The sequence below is a fragment of the Chrysemys picta genome, chromosome 3, assembly GCF_011386835.1.
Source record: "Chrysemys picta bellii isolate R12L10 chromosome 3, ASM1138683v2, whole genome shotgun sequence".
NCBI lineage: Eukaryota > Metazoa > Chordata > Testudines > Emydidae > Chrysemys > Chrysemys picta.
The window spans coordinates 105,698,037-105,711,605 of record NC_088793.1 but is presented as its reverse complement, the minus strand read 5'-3'; the positions used below and the strand labels follow the sequence as shown (position 1 = coordinate 105,711,605).

At 43.6% G+C, this 13,569-nt stretch overlaps 1 long non-coding RNA gene across 1 annotated transcript; it reads right to left on the bottom strand.

The window, feature by feature from the left end:
- Positions 1–1,205: 1,205 nt before the first annotated feature.
- LOC112061526 (uncharacterized) lies at positions 1,206–13,233 on the bottom strand. The gene is made up of 3 exons (XR_002890293.3): positions 13,051–13,233; positions 3,923–4,018; positions 1,206–1,972 (listed from the first exon to the last, which is right to left on the bottom strand). It is a non-coding gene; the product is annotated as an uncharacterized LOC112061526 (long non-coding RNA).
- Between the last annotated feature and the right edge of the window lie 336 nt (positions 13,234–13,569).

Below are 13,569 nucleotides of genomic sequence, written 5' to 3'. Positions count from 1 at the left end.
GAGTGCAGGAGGGGGCTCAGGGCTGGGGCAGGGGATGTGGGGTGCAGGAGGAGGTGTGGGGTGCAGGCTCCAGGAGGGGGCTCAGGGCTGGGACAGGGGTGTGGGCTCTGGGAGGGAGTTAGGGTGTTGGAGGGGTGCAGGGCTGGAGCGGGGGTTTGGGTGTGGGCTCTGGGAGGGAGTTAGGGTGCAGGGGGTGCAGGGCTGGAGCAGGGGGTTGGGGTGCAGGCTCTGGGAGGGAGTTAGGGTGTGGGAGGGGGATCGGGGTGCAGGGGCTGGCCGGGTGGCACTTACCTCAGGCAGCTTATGGTTGGCAGTGCAGCGGGCTAAGGCAGGCTCCCTGCCTGCCCTGGTTCCACGCAGCTCCCGGAAGTGGCCAGCAAGTTCCTGCAGCCCCTAGGCGGAGGGGCCAGGGGGCTCTGCGCGCTGCCTGTGCCCGCAAGCACTGTTCCCTCAGCTCCCATTGGCCGTGGCTGCTGGACAATGAGAGCTGTGGAGCCAGTGCTGTGGGTGGGGCAGCATGTAGAGCTTCCCTGATCACCCCTCTGTCTAGGGGCCGCAGGGACATGCCGGCCACTTCCAGGAGCTGTGCAGAACCAGGGCAGGCAGGGAGCCTGCCTTAGACCCACTGCGCCGCCGACTGTACTTTTAACGGCCTGGTTAGTGGTGCTGACCAGAGCTACCAGGAACCCTTTTTGCCCAAGGGTCAAAAACTGGATGCCTGGCAACCCTAGTACCAAGGCCTAAGGTTCTTACTTAAATGTACACTGCTAAGATCACTAAAAGTCACTCTCTTACTCATGTTAGGAGTTATACTCCTAGGCTCTGCAATGAACCTTGGAATGAATCTTGCAATGAACTCGGCACAGGCAGATCCTGATGCCTTCATGGAGCTCATTGTAGAGTATTAAAGATGAAAGAGATTTAAATATCTGAGAGTCTTCAACACTTACATTGTTTGTTTGCTTTCTGTATTTCCCAACCACGTGGCCAATTTCACTAGCCAGGATAACAGTGCTCAGATACCATAACGATGAGCAGGGCATAAATGTCTAGCTAGGCCAGATTCACTTTCTGTTTATAGTCACTTTCACTTTCTGGCACTAGCGCCACATTGCATTGCAAGGCAATGTTTAAATCCACTCTACAATTGCACTGAAATTTAAAAAAGAGAGAGAAATCATGAGAATATTTTTGTTCAGCTCAGGGTTTGTAAATCGTCATCCCTTTTTTATTTTATTGTGTTCTAATCTTTACAGAAGCTACATTTTTGGACCTAAATTCCTCACAGATCCAAGGGACTGTAGGATCCAAGCGAACATTCTATCTTTAATCCACACTATAATGCTTGTTCAGAGGCCTCAGAACAGAGGAGGATCTTACATCGTGGCTGTGCATAGATATGGTCCCAAACCAAAAACCCTGGATCCAACCACCCCAAATTTGGGGAAGGGGTATATCAGTGGGTATACACAAAAAGAACAGGAGTACTTGTGGCATTTTAGAGACTAACAAATTGACACCCCCGCTGCACACCTGTGACCTCTGAGTGCCTTTCTACCTCCCTAGAGCAGGATGCTCCCCAATGCTTCATGTGGTGGGAAGACTCTGCACTGCTCGCAGCTCAAGGCTGGTGCTGACATGACCTATAGAGATGAAAGGCGCCCAAAGGGGCAGAAGCAGGGATGCAGCATGAGACAATTTACAATTATCTCTCTGTGTGTTTAACACCTACCTACTTGGCCATATGTTCTTCTTGCCAAATTGCTTTTTAGATAATGCTTTAACCCTTGCCTCTTTTTCTATATTTACAACAGAGGGGTCATCATGGAGAGATGTGATCTTTCATTTGTTTTGCAAATATTTTTTATTGCTCCAGTCTATATTGTCTCATCTGTCAGTGCATGACCATTTGAAGTCTCTTGTGGTCTTGTTCTCCCAACTGATCAGACTGTACCTTCAATGTAATTACCATCTGTAAATGAGAGAGAGAGAGACCAGAAAGATGTGACTGTTTCAGTTGTGGCTAGCACCCCACAATGTTCGAGTATACATACATTTCAATGCTAACTCATTACCAGTAATGGCAATAAAGATAATTCCTCTCCCTTCCCATTCTACTCAAGTCTGGTGCTGATATCTCATTGTTTATTACTGTACAGAACAGAAACACTCAGGGTTGGAGTAAGTGAACAGAAGGTCCCGGTCTCCCAAATATCTTCCTCAGAAGCGATGATCAGGTGCTGTCCCCCAGCTCGCCTGCTAGAGAGAGACTTCCTCACAGTACCTCTGCTCCCGATGGCATCTCTTTCTTCCACTCCCAGTGCCACCAGTTTTCTTTTTCTCCCTTCCCTTTCAGTTTCCTCCACCCCAAGGTTGCCCTCTGCCCGGATCCTCCTCCTCCACTATTCCTGCCAATGTGGCTCCGACATGGTTGCACTCTTGCACTGCTACCAGGGCAGCACCTGTTTTTTTGTTTCGTTTTATTTATTTTTCTCCCAGCTCTTCAGCCTTGCAGGGATTACAGACACTATCCTCTCAGCAAGGCCTGCTGAGCTCTCTCCGTCCTCTTGCTGCACCTAGTAGAAAACAAAGCTAATTTTCTTCCAATAAACCAGTTTTTCCCAAAATATTTGAAAACTTTCCAGTCCATTAGTAACTGAGAAGAATGTTAGAGAACATCTACTAGGGATAAATATTTATAAGTCAGCAGATGTGGATAACTGGTAAACAAGAGTTCTAAAACAGATGGTGGGGAGATCTCTCACCTGCTGATGTTAATTTTTAATACATTTTGGAATACCAGGGAAATTCTAGAAGAGATGGAAGAGTACTAATGATCAAAAAGGGCGAAGTGTGAGCACAGAGCCGGACATCAATCCCAAGCAAATTAACAGAAAATCTGAGACAGGATTCAATTGATTAAGAATTAAAGGATTGGAAAATAATTAATGGCAGTCAACATGGTTTTATGAAAAATAGGTCTTGTCAAACAAACTGGATTTCATTCTTTGATGAAATTGGGTTGATCAAGGTAACTGCGTAGATGTAATATACTTATGCACGGATCCACAAAGGGACTCAGGTGTTGCAATGCTAAGTGTCGTGACACTTCACTTTTAGTGCCTGAAAAATCACAGACTCATAGTGTGATCCACAAAGCTGAGTTCAGTGCGTAGGCTCCTATACAATGAATAGGGAGAGGTAGGTGCCTTATAGCACAGGCCACAAAAGCCAACATGCTCCATGCGGAGACACCTAAGGTAGCCAATGGGAGATGTCGAGGAGAGGGGTGTGTGCTAAGTCCCATTCCTCCCACTGAGCTGGGCGGCTATGTCTGGGCTACAGGGAGGTGTCAGCTCTGCTTGTGACCCATGAATGGGAACCCACCACCTTCTGTGAGGAGGCTTAGGTGCTTGATCTACTTCTCTTGGGAATAAGTTAGGCACCTGCCTCACTTCACACAAAACAGCCAAAGGAGGCAGCATACGCCACTTCATAATTTTTAGTCCACTGGTTAGAACACTTGCCTGGGACATGGGAGATCCAGGTTCAACTCCCCCTGCCACCAGGGAGAAAGGATTTGAACAGGGGTTGTCCACCTCTCAGGAGTGGGCAGGGCTCCCATCACTGGGCTAAGGCATATTCTGATGTTGGGGTTCCCTCACTCTCTCCTTTTGCTAATGAAAGAATAATTGGAGCCAGGGGACTGGAGCCAGGGTCTCCCACCTCCCATGTGGGTGCCCTAGCCACTAGACTACAAAGTCAGTCTCACTATCGTGTCCTTTCTCTCTCTAGCCCAATGGTTACTTAAGAATTTATCCACGGTGGAACAGTCATTTGGGTCAGAGAGAAAGAGAGACTACACCTTACAATATCAATAAAGCACATGTTACATGTATTAAGAAAGAACTGGCTAACTGACCGATCTCCGAAAGTAGTTGTCAATGGAGCATTATCACTGCATGTGGGAGTTTCTATAGAGTTCTGCAGGGATCAGGACCAGGCTTTCATCGATGATCTGGAAGTAAATATAAAATCACTGCTGATAGAATTTGCAGATGACATAACAATTGGCAGAGTGGAAAATAATGATGAAGACAGGGCAGTCATACAGAGCGAAGTGGATCACTTGGTAAACTGCGCCAATTCAAACAATATGTATTTTAATACAGTCCAACACAGGATCATACACTTATGAACAAGGAATCCAGGCCAGATCTATAAAGGGGGCCTGTATCCTGAAAAGCAATGACTCTGGAAAGGATTTAGGGGTCAAAGTAGACAAACAAATCAACCTAAGCTCCCAGTGCGATGTCATGGCAAAATGGGCTAATGCGATCCTTCGATGTATAAACAGAAGAGTATATATTAGGGAGGTGATTTTACATCTGTATATGCACTGGTGAGACTGATACTGCAGTACTGAATCCAGTTCTGTTATCTACAGTTTTAAAAGGATGAAGAATTGGAGAGGAGGCTGAAGAGAGCCAGAAAAATGATTCAAGAGCTGGAGAAAATGCCTTACAGACAGGGCCGGCTCCAGGCACCAGCTTGTCAAGCAGGTGCTTGGGGCGGCCGCTCCAGAGAGGGGCGGCACGTCCAGGTATTCGGTGGCAATTCGGTGGACGGTCCCTCACTACGCCTCGGAGTGAAGGACCTCCAGCCGAATTGACGCTGCAGATCGCGATCGCGGCTTTTTTTTTTTTTTTTTGGCTGCTTGGGGCGGCCAAAACCCTGGAGCCGGCCCTGTTTACAGAGCAAATAGAGTGTACTCAAAGGTTCTTTAATCTAATGGAGAACATGAACCAATGGCTGGAAGCTGAAGCCAGACTAATTCAAATCAGAAATTAGGCACACATTTTTTAAAAATGAGGGTAATTAACCATTGGATCAAAAGACTGGAAGATCTGCTTTAGCCTAACACAATGCATTGGGCACAATACAGGGGTAAGTGAGTAAAATTGAATGGCCTATGTTATGCAGGAGGTCAGACTTAATGATCTAATGGTACTTTCTGGTCTTCAAATCTATTAGTCTATTAATGTCATTTTTTGAAAATTAATTTTAAAATCTTTTCTCACTTTAATATTCTTAAAATACTTTTCTCAAAAACATTTTTTAAAATATAAACCTTTTGTTTCATTTTTAACAAATATTTCTTCTCTCTCTTGTGTATTTTCAGGGCTGGGTTGATCTTTTCTCAGGTCTCAGCTGGATGTGATTTTTTTTCCTGATGATTCTTAGGCGTGGTCTACACTGGGGGGGGAGGGAGGGGGTGTGTCGATGTAAGATATGTAACTTCAGCTACGGGAATAGCGTAGCTGAAGTTGACGTATCTTATTTCGACTTACCTCCCATCCTCACGGCGTGGGATTCACGGCGACGGCTCCCCCGTCAACTCCGCTACCGCCGCTCGCCCTGGTGGAGTTCCAGAGTTGACGGGAGCACGTTCGGGGATCGATATATTGCGTCTAGACGAGACGTGATATATCGATTCCCGATAGATCGATCGCTACCCACCGATCCGGCGCGTAGTCTGGACGTACCCTTAGACTGAACTGAGTTTAGAGAAGTTGAAATGGCCCAGACACACCTAGGCCCTGATACAGCGAAGACTTACATCCCTGGGTGACATTTGGCACGTGAAGAACCTAAGTGGCCCCATTGAACTAAATGAGGCAACTCTTATGCATAAGTGTTGTTAGGATCAAGGTTTTAGAAAGGCATTAGCTCACTCGGGTCCAGGGGACCCACACAAGGACCTGCACATCAGGGTGCTGGAACAATTTTTATAGTGGGGGTAATGAGAACCATTGAACCAAACTGTAAACCCTGTTTATGATGGAAACCACGTTAAGCCAGGGGTGCGGCAGCCCCCCCAGCACTCCTAGTTCCCGCACCTATGCCTGCACAGGATGAATTTCACTGTAGGGCACTGCCTATAGCAGAGTGGCAACATTTGCACCTACATGGGTCTCAAAATTCCTTAACATTTTTTAGTGTCTTCTGCCCTCTAGTGGTAACATATGGCAGCCTTTCTTGTATCTCCTAGGAATGAAAATTCAAAGGAGAATGGCTATTAATTATTATTAGTAGTAGTAATGAAGTAGCACTTAGGACCAGGACTCTGTTGTGCTAGACAGTGTATAAACAGAGAACAAAAAGCCTGCATGCATCAGCTGTCACAGTTGTCTTCAAAATAATATAATAATAGAGGTACCTTAATTCTGACTAATATGCAGTTTTGATTCTGAATTCAGCCTTGACAATTGACAATTGACTATGGCAGTGATTCTCAACCTGCGGGACTGCAGGACACTTGAGGCCCAATCAGCACACAGCTTCAGCCCATGTGACATCCTCAGGGCCATACAGGTAATATATATATTGTGTGGATGCAGCCTACATAACATAGAGGGCTGCATATGCAGCCCACAATGGTAAATAGGTTGAGAACCACTTGGACTATGGAGATGTTTAATGATTAACATTGGTCTCCAGTCATTATCAGGATTGTATCAGGTAGTATTAGCAAATTATTCCCTCTGAATCAGGTTGGGTTGTAAGATTCTGACACCTAAACTTTGAATCCCCCGCTTCTATTCATCCCTTACATTCCATAAATCAATTACACTCCAAAATTAGCATCTTCCCCCAGTTTATGCATGTTAAGGTGAAAATGCCATTTTGAAAAAAGAATTAAGCTGCTCTACAGAAATTCTTCAGCCTCTTCTGTCTATCTGTGAGAGAACAGAAGCAAAAATGTAAACACATCTTCTATGTAAAAATCTACTACACTAAATGTTGGGCTTTGCTTTGGGCACATTAACATTTTTAAAAAGAAAAACAAAACATTAAAAAAGTGTAGGAAATAATGTCCAACTTCCTGTGCTGTGGTACCATTCCTGGACATGAGGTTTTCTATGTAATCCAGACAAATCTTAGCTCTTATTCCACTCTCTTAGGGTCTTGCAGACCTATGTTAGCAACCTGCATAAGAAAAATCTCTAGATAAAAAGATCTTTAAAATGGAGATTAAGGTTGTAATTAGTTCTTCTGTTTGCTTGTTTTTTCCTTCTTTACATCTTGGTAGGGAAAGAAGATGGCCAAAGAACTTCCTGAAAAGGGGAGTAGAGGCTGCAGTGACACTTTCCTGACCCTCAGTCATGGGCCACTAGTTTGTGCTGAGGCCCTGGACACTCACTGCGTGAGCCCTATCAAGCTACATGTGCTGTACCAGAGTCTTCAAATGAGCCCTTGAGTGAAATCCTGGCTCCTGTGAGGTCAATGGTAGTTTTGCCACTGATTTCAATGAGGCCAGGACTTCACTCGATATATCTGTGGCATCAGAGAGGCCTGTATGCTGACATAAGCCCAGAAAGCTACAAATGCAGAGCCTCTAATCTCAGAATCCTGTGCCATAGCATCTACACAGCAAGCAGATGAACAGCATGTGCACTAAGAGGGTGTTCTACCTACTATCCCTTTTGAGTTTTAAGGGTGGGGACAATCTCTGTTGAGCTGGCTCCAGGTGGCTTTTACCAATCCAATAAAATGCAGGCTGCTGACTAGAACTGGTCAGAAAATGGCTTTTTTATGTCCCTCAGAAATTGTCACCTTTTCAGCAAAAAATCAAGAACCAACATTTGATTCAGGAATGCCACCACAGTGCCTCATGCAAGTTATAGTTCAGGTGCCTCAGGTCCTATTCTCCTTTGTAGGCTGGGCTACCTGGTCAGACTACAGATCCATGATGCATGACGGTTGCCCCTCTTGGTGAGGGAAGGTGATACATCACATAAGGTTGCCAATTTTGGTTGGATGTATTCCTGGAGGTTTCATCACATGACATAATCTTTAATTAAAGATTAGTCTTTAATTCCTGGAGACTCCAGGACAATCCTGGGGGGTGGCAACCCTAACATAAGATTTCCATGGCTCTGGTGTGTCAACAGAGATTAAGTCTGGTTGGGGAGCCTGCCAAGAGAGGAGACTCGGTACAAGATGCAACTTGCAGGAGGCATCACGGTGGCATAGCCAAGTAAAAATATTTTGGTTTTCCAGGTGTTTTTTTTTTTTTAAATCCAAATTTTCCATGGAAAGCAGACACTCATCATGAAAAAAAATCTGTTTAGGCAAAAACACAATTTGCCATTGAAAAACAGTTTTGATAGAACATTGCTGACCACCCTCAGAGACAGATATTGAGAGTGACAGTGGAGTAAGCTACCGGTAAGTGCTGGTGGAGTGGAAACAGATTTCAAAATGTATGCAGCTCAATGAAAATGGATTATAATTACAAAGAATAAAAATATCTTAAGTACAGATATTTTCTTATTGGAAACCAGATGTGAAACAAATTTTGCACTCATACCTGTTCAACTCCACTGAGTCACTAAGGCTCTATGGAGGTAACTGAAGTCAGAGTCACTCCTGTTTACATTGGACTTGTTTAACTTAATGATTCATAAAAGGTGAAATGTGCCAGACAGTAGCTTAAAGCCACGAGTCACCACAAAGAATGTTCAATCTCAACAGGATCCAGCAGGAGGCACTGTAAATCCAACTAAAGCTCCATTCCTGTGGTTGTGTGTTGGTGGCCACCTCTTTTAAAATGAGATCAAAACAAATAAGAAAGAAATCTGCATAGACTTAAAAGTGTGTAACAGAAATATTTCAAAGTACTAGCATTTAACCTTTAGGTATAAGCCTTGGAAGGAGTTGTATTCCAGCTTTTATAATGGCTTTATGAGGCTGATGTTGCTGCTCTTTAAAAAGACTTGATCCAAAGTCTACTGAAATTAATGGAAGGACTCCCATTCACCTGGATGGGCTTTGGTTCAGGCTCTAGGCCCTTTCAAAAAAATAGACTAGAAGTGATTATTAAATGGAAATTTTGCTTTGTAGCTCAGGGCAGCATATGGTTTTGCCGACACAAATTACACCACATATCAAATAGCCAAATGCAGGCAGAGCCCCAGCTGTGTAGCGCAGAAAAAATATTGCTACAAAATAAAAAAGATGATGAAATTATCTGATTTGAAACAAAGGCTATACAACCCTTTTATACTCAATAATTAAAGGTGCGAGGAGAAACAAGGGATTTAGGGTTACTTATGGTTTCCCTGGTTTATGGTTGTCACATAAAGGTGCCATTCAGGCAGAAGGGTCTAGATTCACTCTAATTACAACACAGATGACTTTGTGTTGTAATTCAGAATCCTGCATGTCTGAGATAGCATCTTATTCCAGAATGTTTTGTGCCCAAGTGAGTCACATGCCCAAGACATTTGAGCAGGTTAGCTAAGCAAAGGCTGCTCCACTTCATTAGAGGTTTTGGCATTCTTTTCCCATGATCACATGCATCACTAAGGTTTTGGTTTGTTTCTTTGAAGTCTCAGAGTTGATAGCTACCCTCTGCTCTCCGGGCATAAGCAGTCAACGCACCTTTGAGAGGAGAGACGCACCATACTCACATGGAACTTCCTGCTCTGCTAAGGCTGCCATATTGGTGTGTTAGATTTTTCAGTGCTAGATAACAGGAACATTAGCACTGAGGGCAGGTAAAGGTCAGTAATATGTCATTGAACACTTGGCTACAGATAATATACAATAGATTTTAGTTTATCTTTGGATTTATTTTGATTTCCCAAGAGGCTTCCCTTCAGCTGGATTGTCACTGGTATTTCTTCTACATAGCTTAGTGAGGCAGCTCCTTTCCACAGCTCAGTGAGGTTTCCAGAAGTAGAGTCCAGAAAGCAATGCAAAACGTAAGGGGAATTCTTCTTTTTGGGCAAATTTGTCTACTCTGTGCCACCCAAAAAAGTATCAGTTTTAGGGTGATTAAGGATATTCCTAGTGTGCAAAGGATAGTACTGCTGAGGAGTGGGAAGTGTGGCTTGAGGGCAGTGACAGGAGAAATATATGCTGGACTTCAATGACGGTCATTCATTTAAAAATGAAGGGAAAACTTACATGTACCTCTGTGTGGTTGCACTGGGGAGGGAGGTAGGAGAAGCCCAGTTTAGTGCTGATGGCAGTGTTGTGAAACAAGAAGGGGCATGGTTGGGTGAGGTAGGGGAGTGGCCAAGTCTCCAGCAATACACTGAACAGCACTATGATGGCTGCACTGGGGGGTCGGGGATGGACATAGATTACGTGGTTTTAAGAGATGTAGCAAGGGTTGCCTCTCCCCATACTCCCTTTAGACCCCAATATAGTAAGCTACTTAAAGCATGTTCCTATCTTTATATATGTGAATTATCCCTTCACTGAATGAATTGACTTCATGGGACTATGCACATGCTTAAAGTTAGGCACACGCTTAAAATACCTTCCTGAATTGGGGGTTAGAGTCTCTAATCTTAGATATCATAAGAATCCAGTTACCTCTGCCTGTGTGGCACACTTTCACTGCAACACATCTGTGACTCTTACAAAGCATATTTTAATCTTAACATAATTCTCCCTTCTTCCCTTACCATTACTGTATTGCACTCAATACAATCTCTTTTTAGTCTTGAAGAAACTATGTTTCCACTTCTGAGCTTATTTGTTTGAGTGATGAGGGTGGGTTGGGAAATCTCACCACTGAACAAACCAAGCACTTATATAATATGGAGATATACCTATCTCACAGAACTGGAAGGGACCCTGAAAGGTCATCGAATCCAGCCCCCTGCCTTCATTAGCAGGACCAAGTACTGATTTTTGCCCCAGATCCCTAAGTGGCCCCCTCAAGGATTGAACTCACAACCCTGGGTTTAGCTGGCCAATGCTCAAACCACTGAGCTAGGGTTACCATATTTAAGGTTTTAAAAAAGAGGACACTCCACGGGGCCCTGGCCCCGTCCCTTCTCCGCCCCAACTCCGTCCCTTCCCCAAAGTCCCCGCCCCAACTCCGCCCCTTCCCCTGAGCGCCCCGCATTCCCCCTCCTCCGAGCGCCCTGCATCCTCCCTCCTCCCTCCCAGCCACGCGAAACAGCTGCCCGAGCACTACCGGCTTCACGGTTTGCCGGGCAGCCCCCAGACCTCCAGACCCTGCGCCCCAGCCGGGCGCTTCCCCTCCCGGGCTCCGGCTGCGTTGGGGAAGCGCCCGGCCAGGGGCGCAGTGGGTCTGGAGGTCTGGGGGCTGCCCGGCAAACTGTGAAGCTGGTAGCGCTCAGGCAGCTCGGCTCTTCAGCTGCACAGAGCTGAGGTGTCTGGGGGGAGCAGCAGCAGCCGCCGCCGCAGCGGGGAATCCGCCTGCAGCTCGCAGCCTGCCGGAGCAGCTCAGGTAAGCAGGGGACTGGGGCAGGGATGCCGGCATTTTCCTGGACATGTTCGGCTTTTTGGCAATTCCCCCCGGACGGGGATTTGAGGACCAAAAAGCCGGACATGTCCAGGAAAATCCGGACGTATGGTAACCCTACACTGAGCTATCACTTCTAAACTGGCACTGGTTACACTTTCTACAGAAGCTCTCCCTCCCCCTCCCCAAAAAAACCCAAACAGGTACTCATGGGGCCATATTCTACCCTTATGTATACCTTATGCAATCCCCAATGAGGAGTTACATGTACATTCAATTTACGCCCTATATTTTATTGTTTATGTGAAAAAGGGATGGAATCTGAACAACAGGATTACGAAGAATTTGAGAGCATCACTTTGGATGAAATTGCAGGGGCATGGTAGCAATAGTCAAGGCTGAAGAAGAGAAAATTAAAGTAGTCAAGATGCAATATGACAAGGGCCTGGATGAGAGCTTTGGCAGTCTGGAGCAGACAGAAAACAGGATATGTTATAAAGGAATAAGTAGCAATATTTGGATGTAGCCTTGATGTGAGGATCCATAGAGAGAGATCATTCAAAAATATGGGCAAGATACGTGACGCATAGTATCAAATGTATATTCGATAAGAAATGTTCAATTAATCACTTACCCATCTTACACTTCTTGACGTTGTTTGTATCTCAGTTGACTTTAAGAATTCTTATAAGTTTATATATTTTATTAATCAAAATAATATGTATGGTAATATTAGAAATTACAGAATGAAAAATAAAGTTGATTAGATAATAGTGTTCATAATTTCTAAACAAATGATTTTGACATCAAATACTAAAACTTTATACAAAAATCTATGTCAAATCAACAAACCAATATATTTTCACAATAAATCTTAACACACAGTGGTAAATATACTGTATTTTTTCTGCATTTTCAGTACCAGTATAGAACAATGGACCTTAAAACAAATCCTTCATTAATTTGCCAATCAAACTTGACATGCCAATTATAAGCTTTATGTGTTAATTAAATGGTGGGATTGTCCATCAATTCAACCCAATACAATTTCAAATTTAAGAATTTATTTAATAATTAAAAGTATCAATTTAGTTCAAAAGTACCTTCTAGGTAACAATAATTCATAGCCACACCTTATACACTAACAAATATGTCACATACTAAGCATCAAATATGCAGATAATGACTTAGAGCTATTTTAAAGAACAAATTACATACATTATGGGAAGCAAACTTAATAACTTTATTAACTGAGCCACCTCTTTCATTCAGGTTTCATTGAAATTGGTATGAACAGCTGTATTTTCTTTCCCGAGTTTGCCAGTGGAGTCCTTTAAAAAAGGACTTTAGGAAAAAGAGCAATACTTTATAAGCTGTTTGGTGTTACCACGTCACAAGTCCTTGCAAATTCTAAAAATTCTGGGGCCGGATGCTGACTTAATTTTTCTGGCCATATATTCCAATAAATCATTTATTTAATGTCAGTCAACATACAGGCACCTGGCATAATGCTGACCGTAATAGCAGGTAAGCTATAGTTAAAACAAGCAGATTTCTTTGTTAATAATTTCTCACTTCCATTCTAAAGACAGTTTTTGCCCCTAATTTGCATTTTTGCTATCTCAAAATTTGGTGAGAAGTCACACATTTTAATTCAATAACAACAGGTTTTAAGCCTTCAATACATGAGATGATTAACATATTAATAATATCAGTTTTTGGTAGCTCATAATTAATACCATCAATTTTTGATAACTGACCTGTTTTCAGTGCTCAGACTCTGTGTGTAAGCAACAGAAGGGATAGTAAATTATCAAGAATGAGGGAAGAGAGAAAAGCGTGGGAGATAAATTCAGGATCTTAGTTTTAGCCATGTTTAGTTGCAACTGCCAACAGGACAGCCACAAGGAGATGTTAAAGAGACAGCCTGATATGTGGGGACTGAAGGAGATCTGTTAGACTTAAGTAACCAGGTACAAGCTACGACATAGCATGAACACAGTGAAGAGTTAAAGTGATCAGTTCATGATCCCATTTGCAGGTTGGAAACTAATACTTGAAATAATTATGGGAAATAATTATGAATAATGACAATGTTAAAAGAAATTCAGGATCAGTTTGTGGCTGATTCACTGACCCCCCAAAAAAGGTTTTATAGTAAATATTTTTTACATCAAACATTTTGATCAGCACCACTACAGAATGCTTTTTGTAGTGCCTTTCAATGAGATTTTAAATATCGCATATTTTATGAAATCTCACTTTCTCACAGCCTAGGG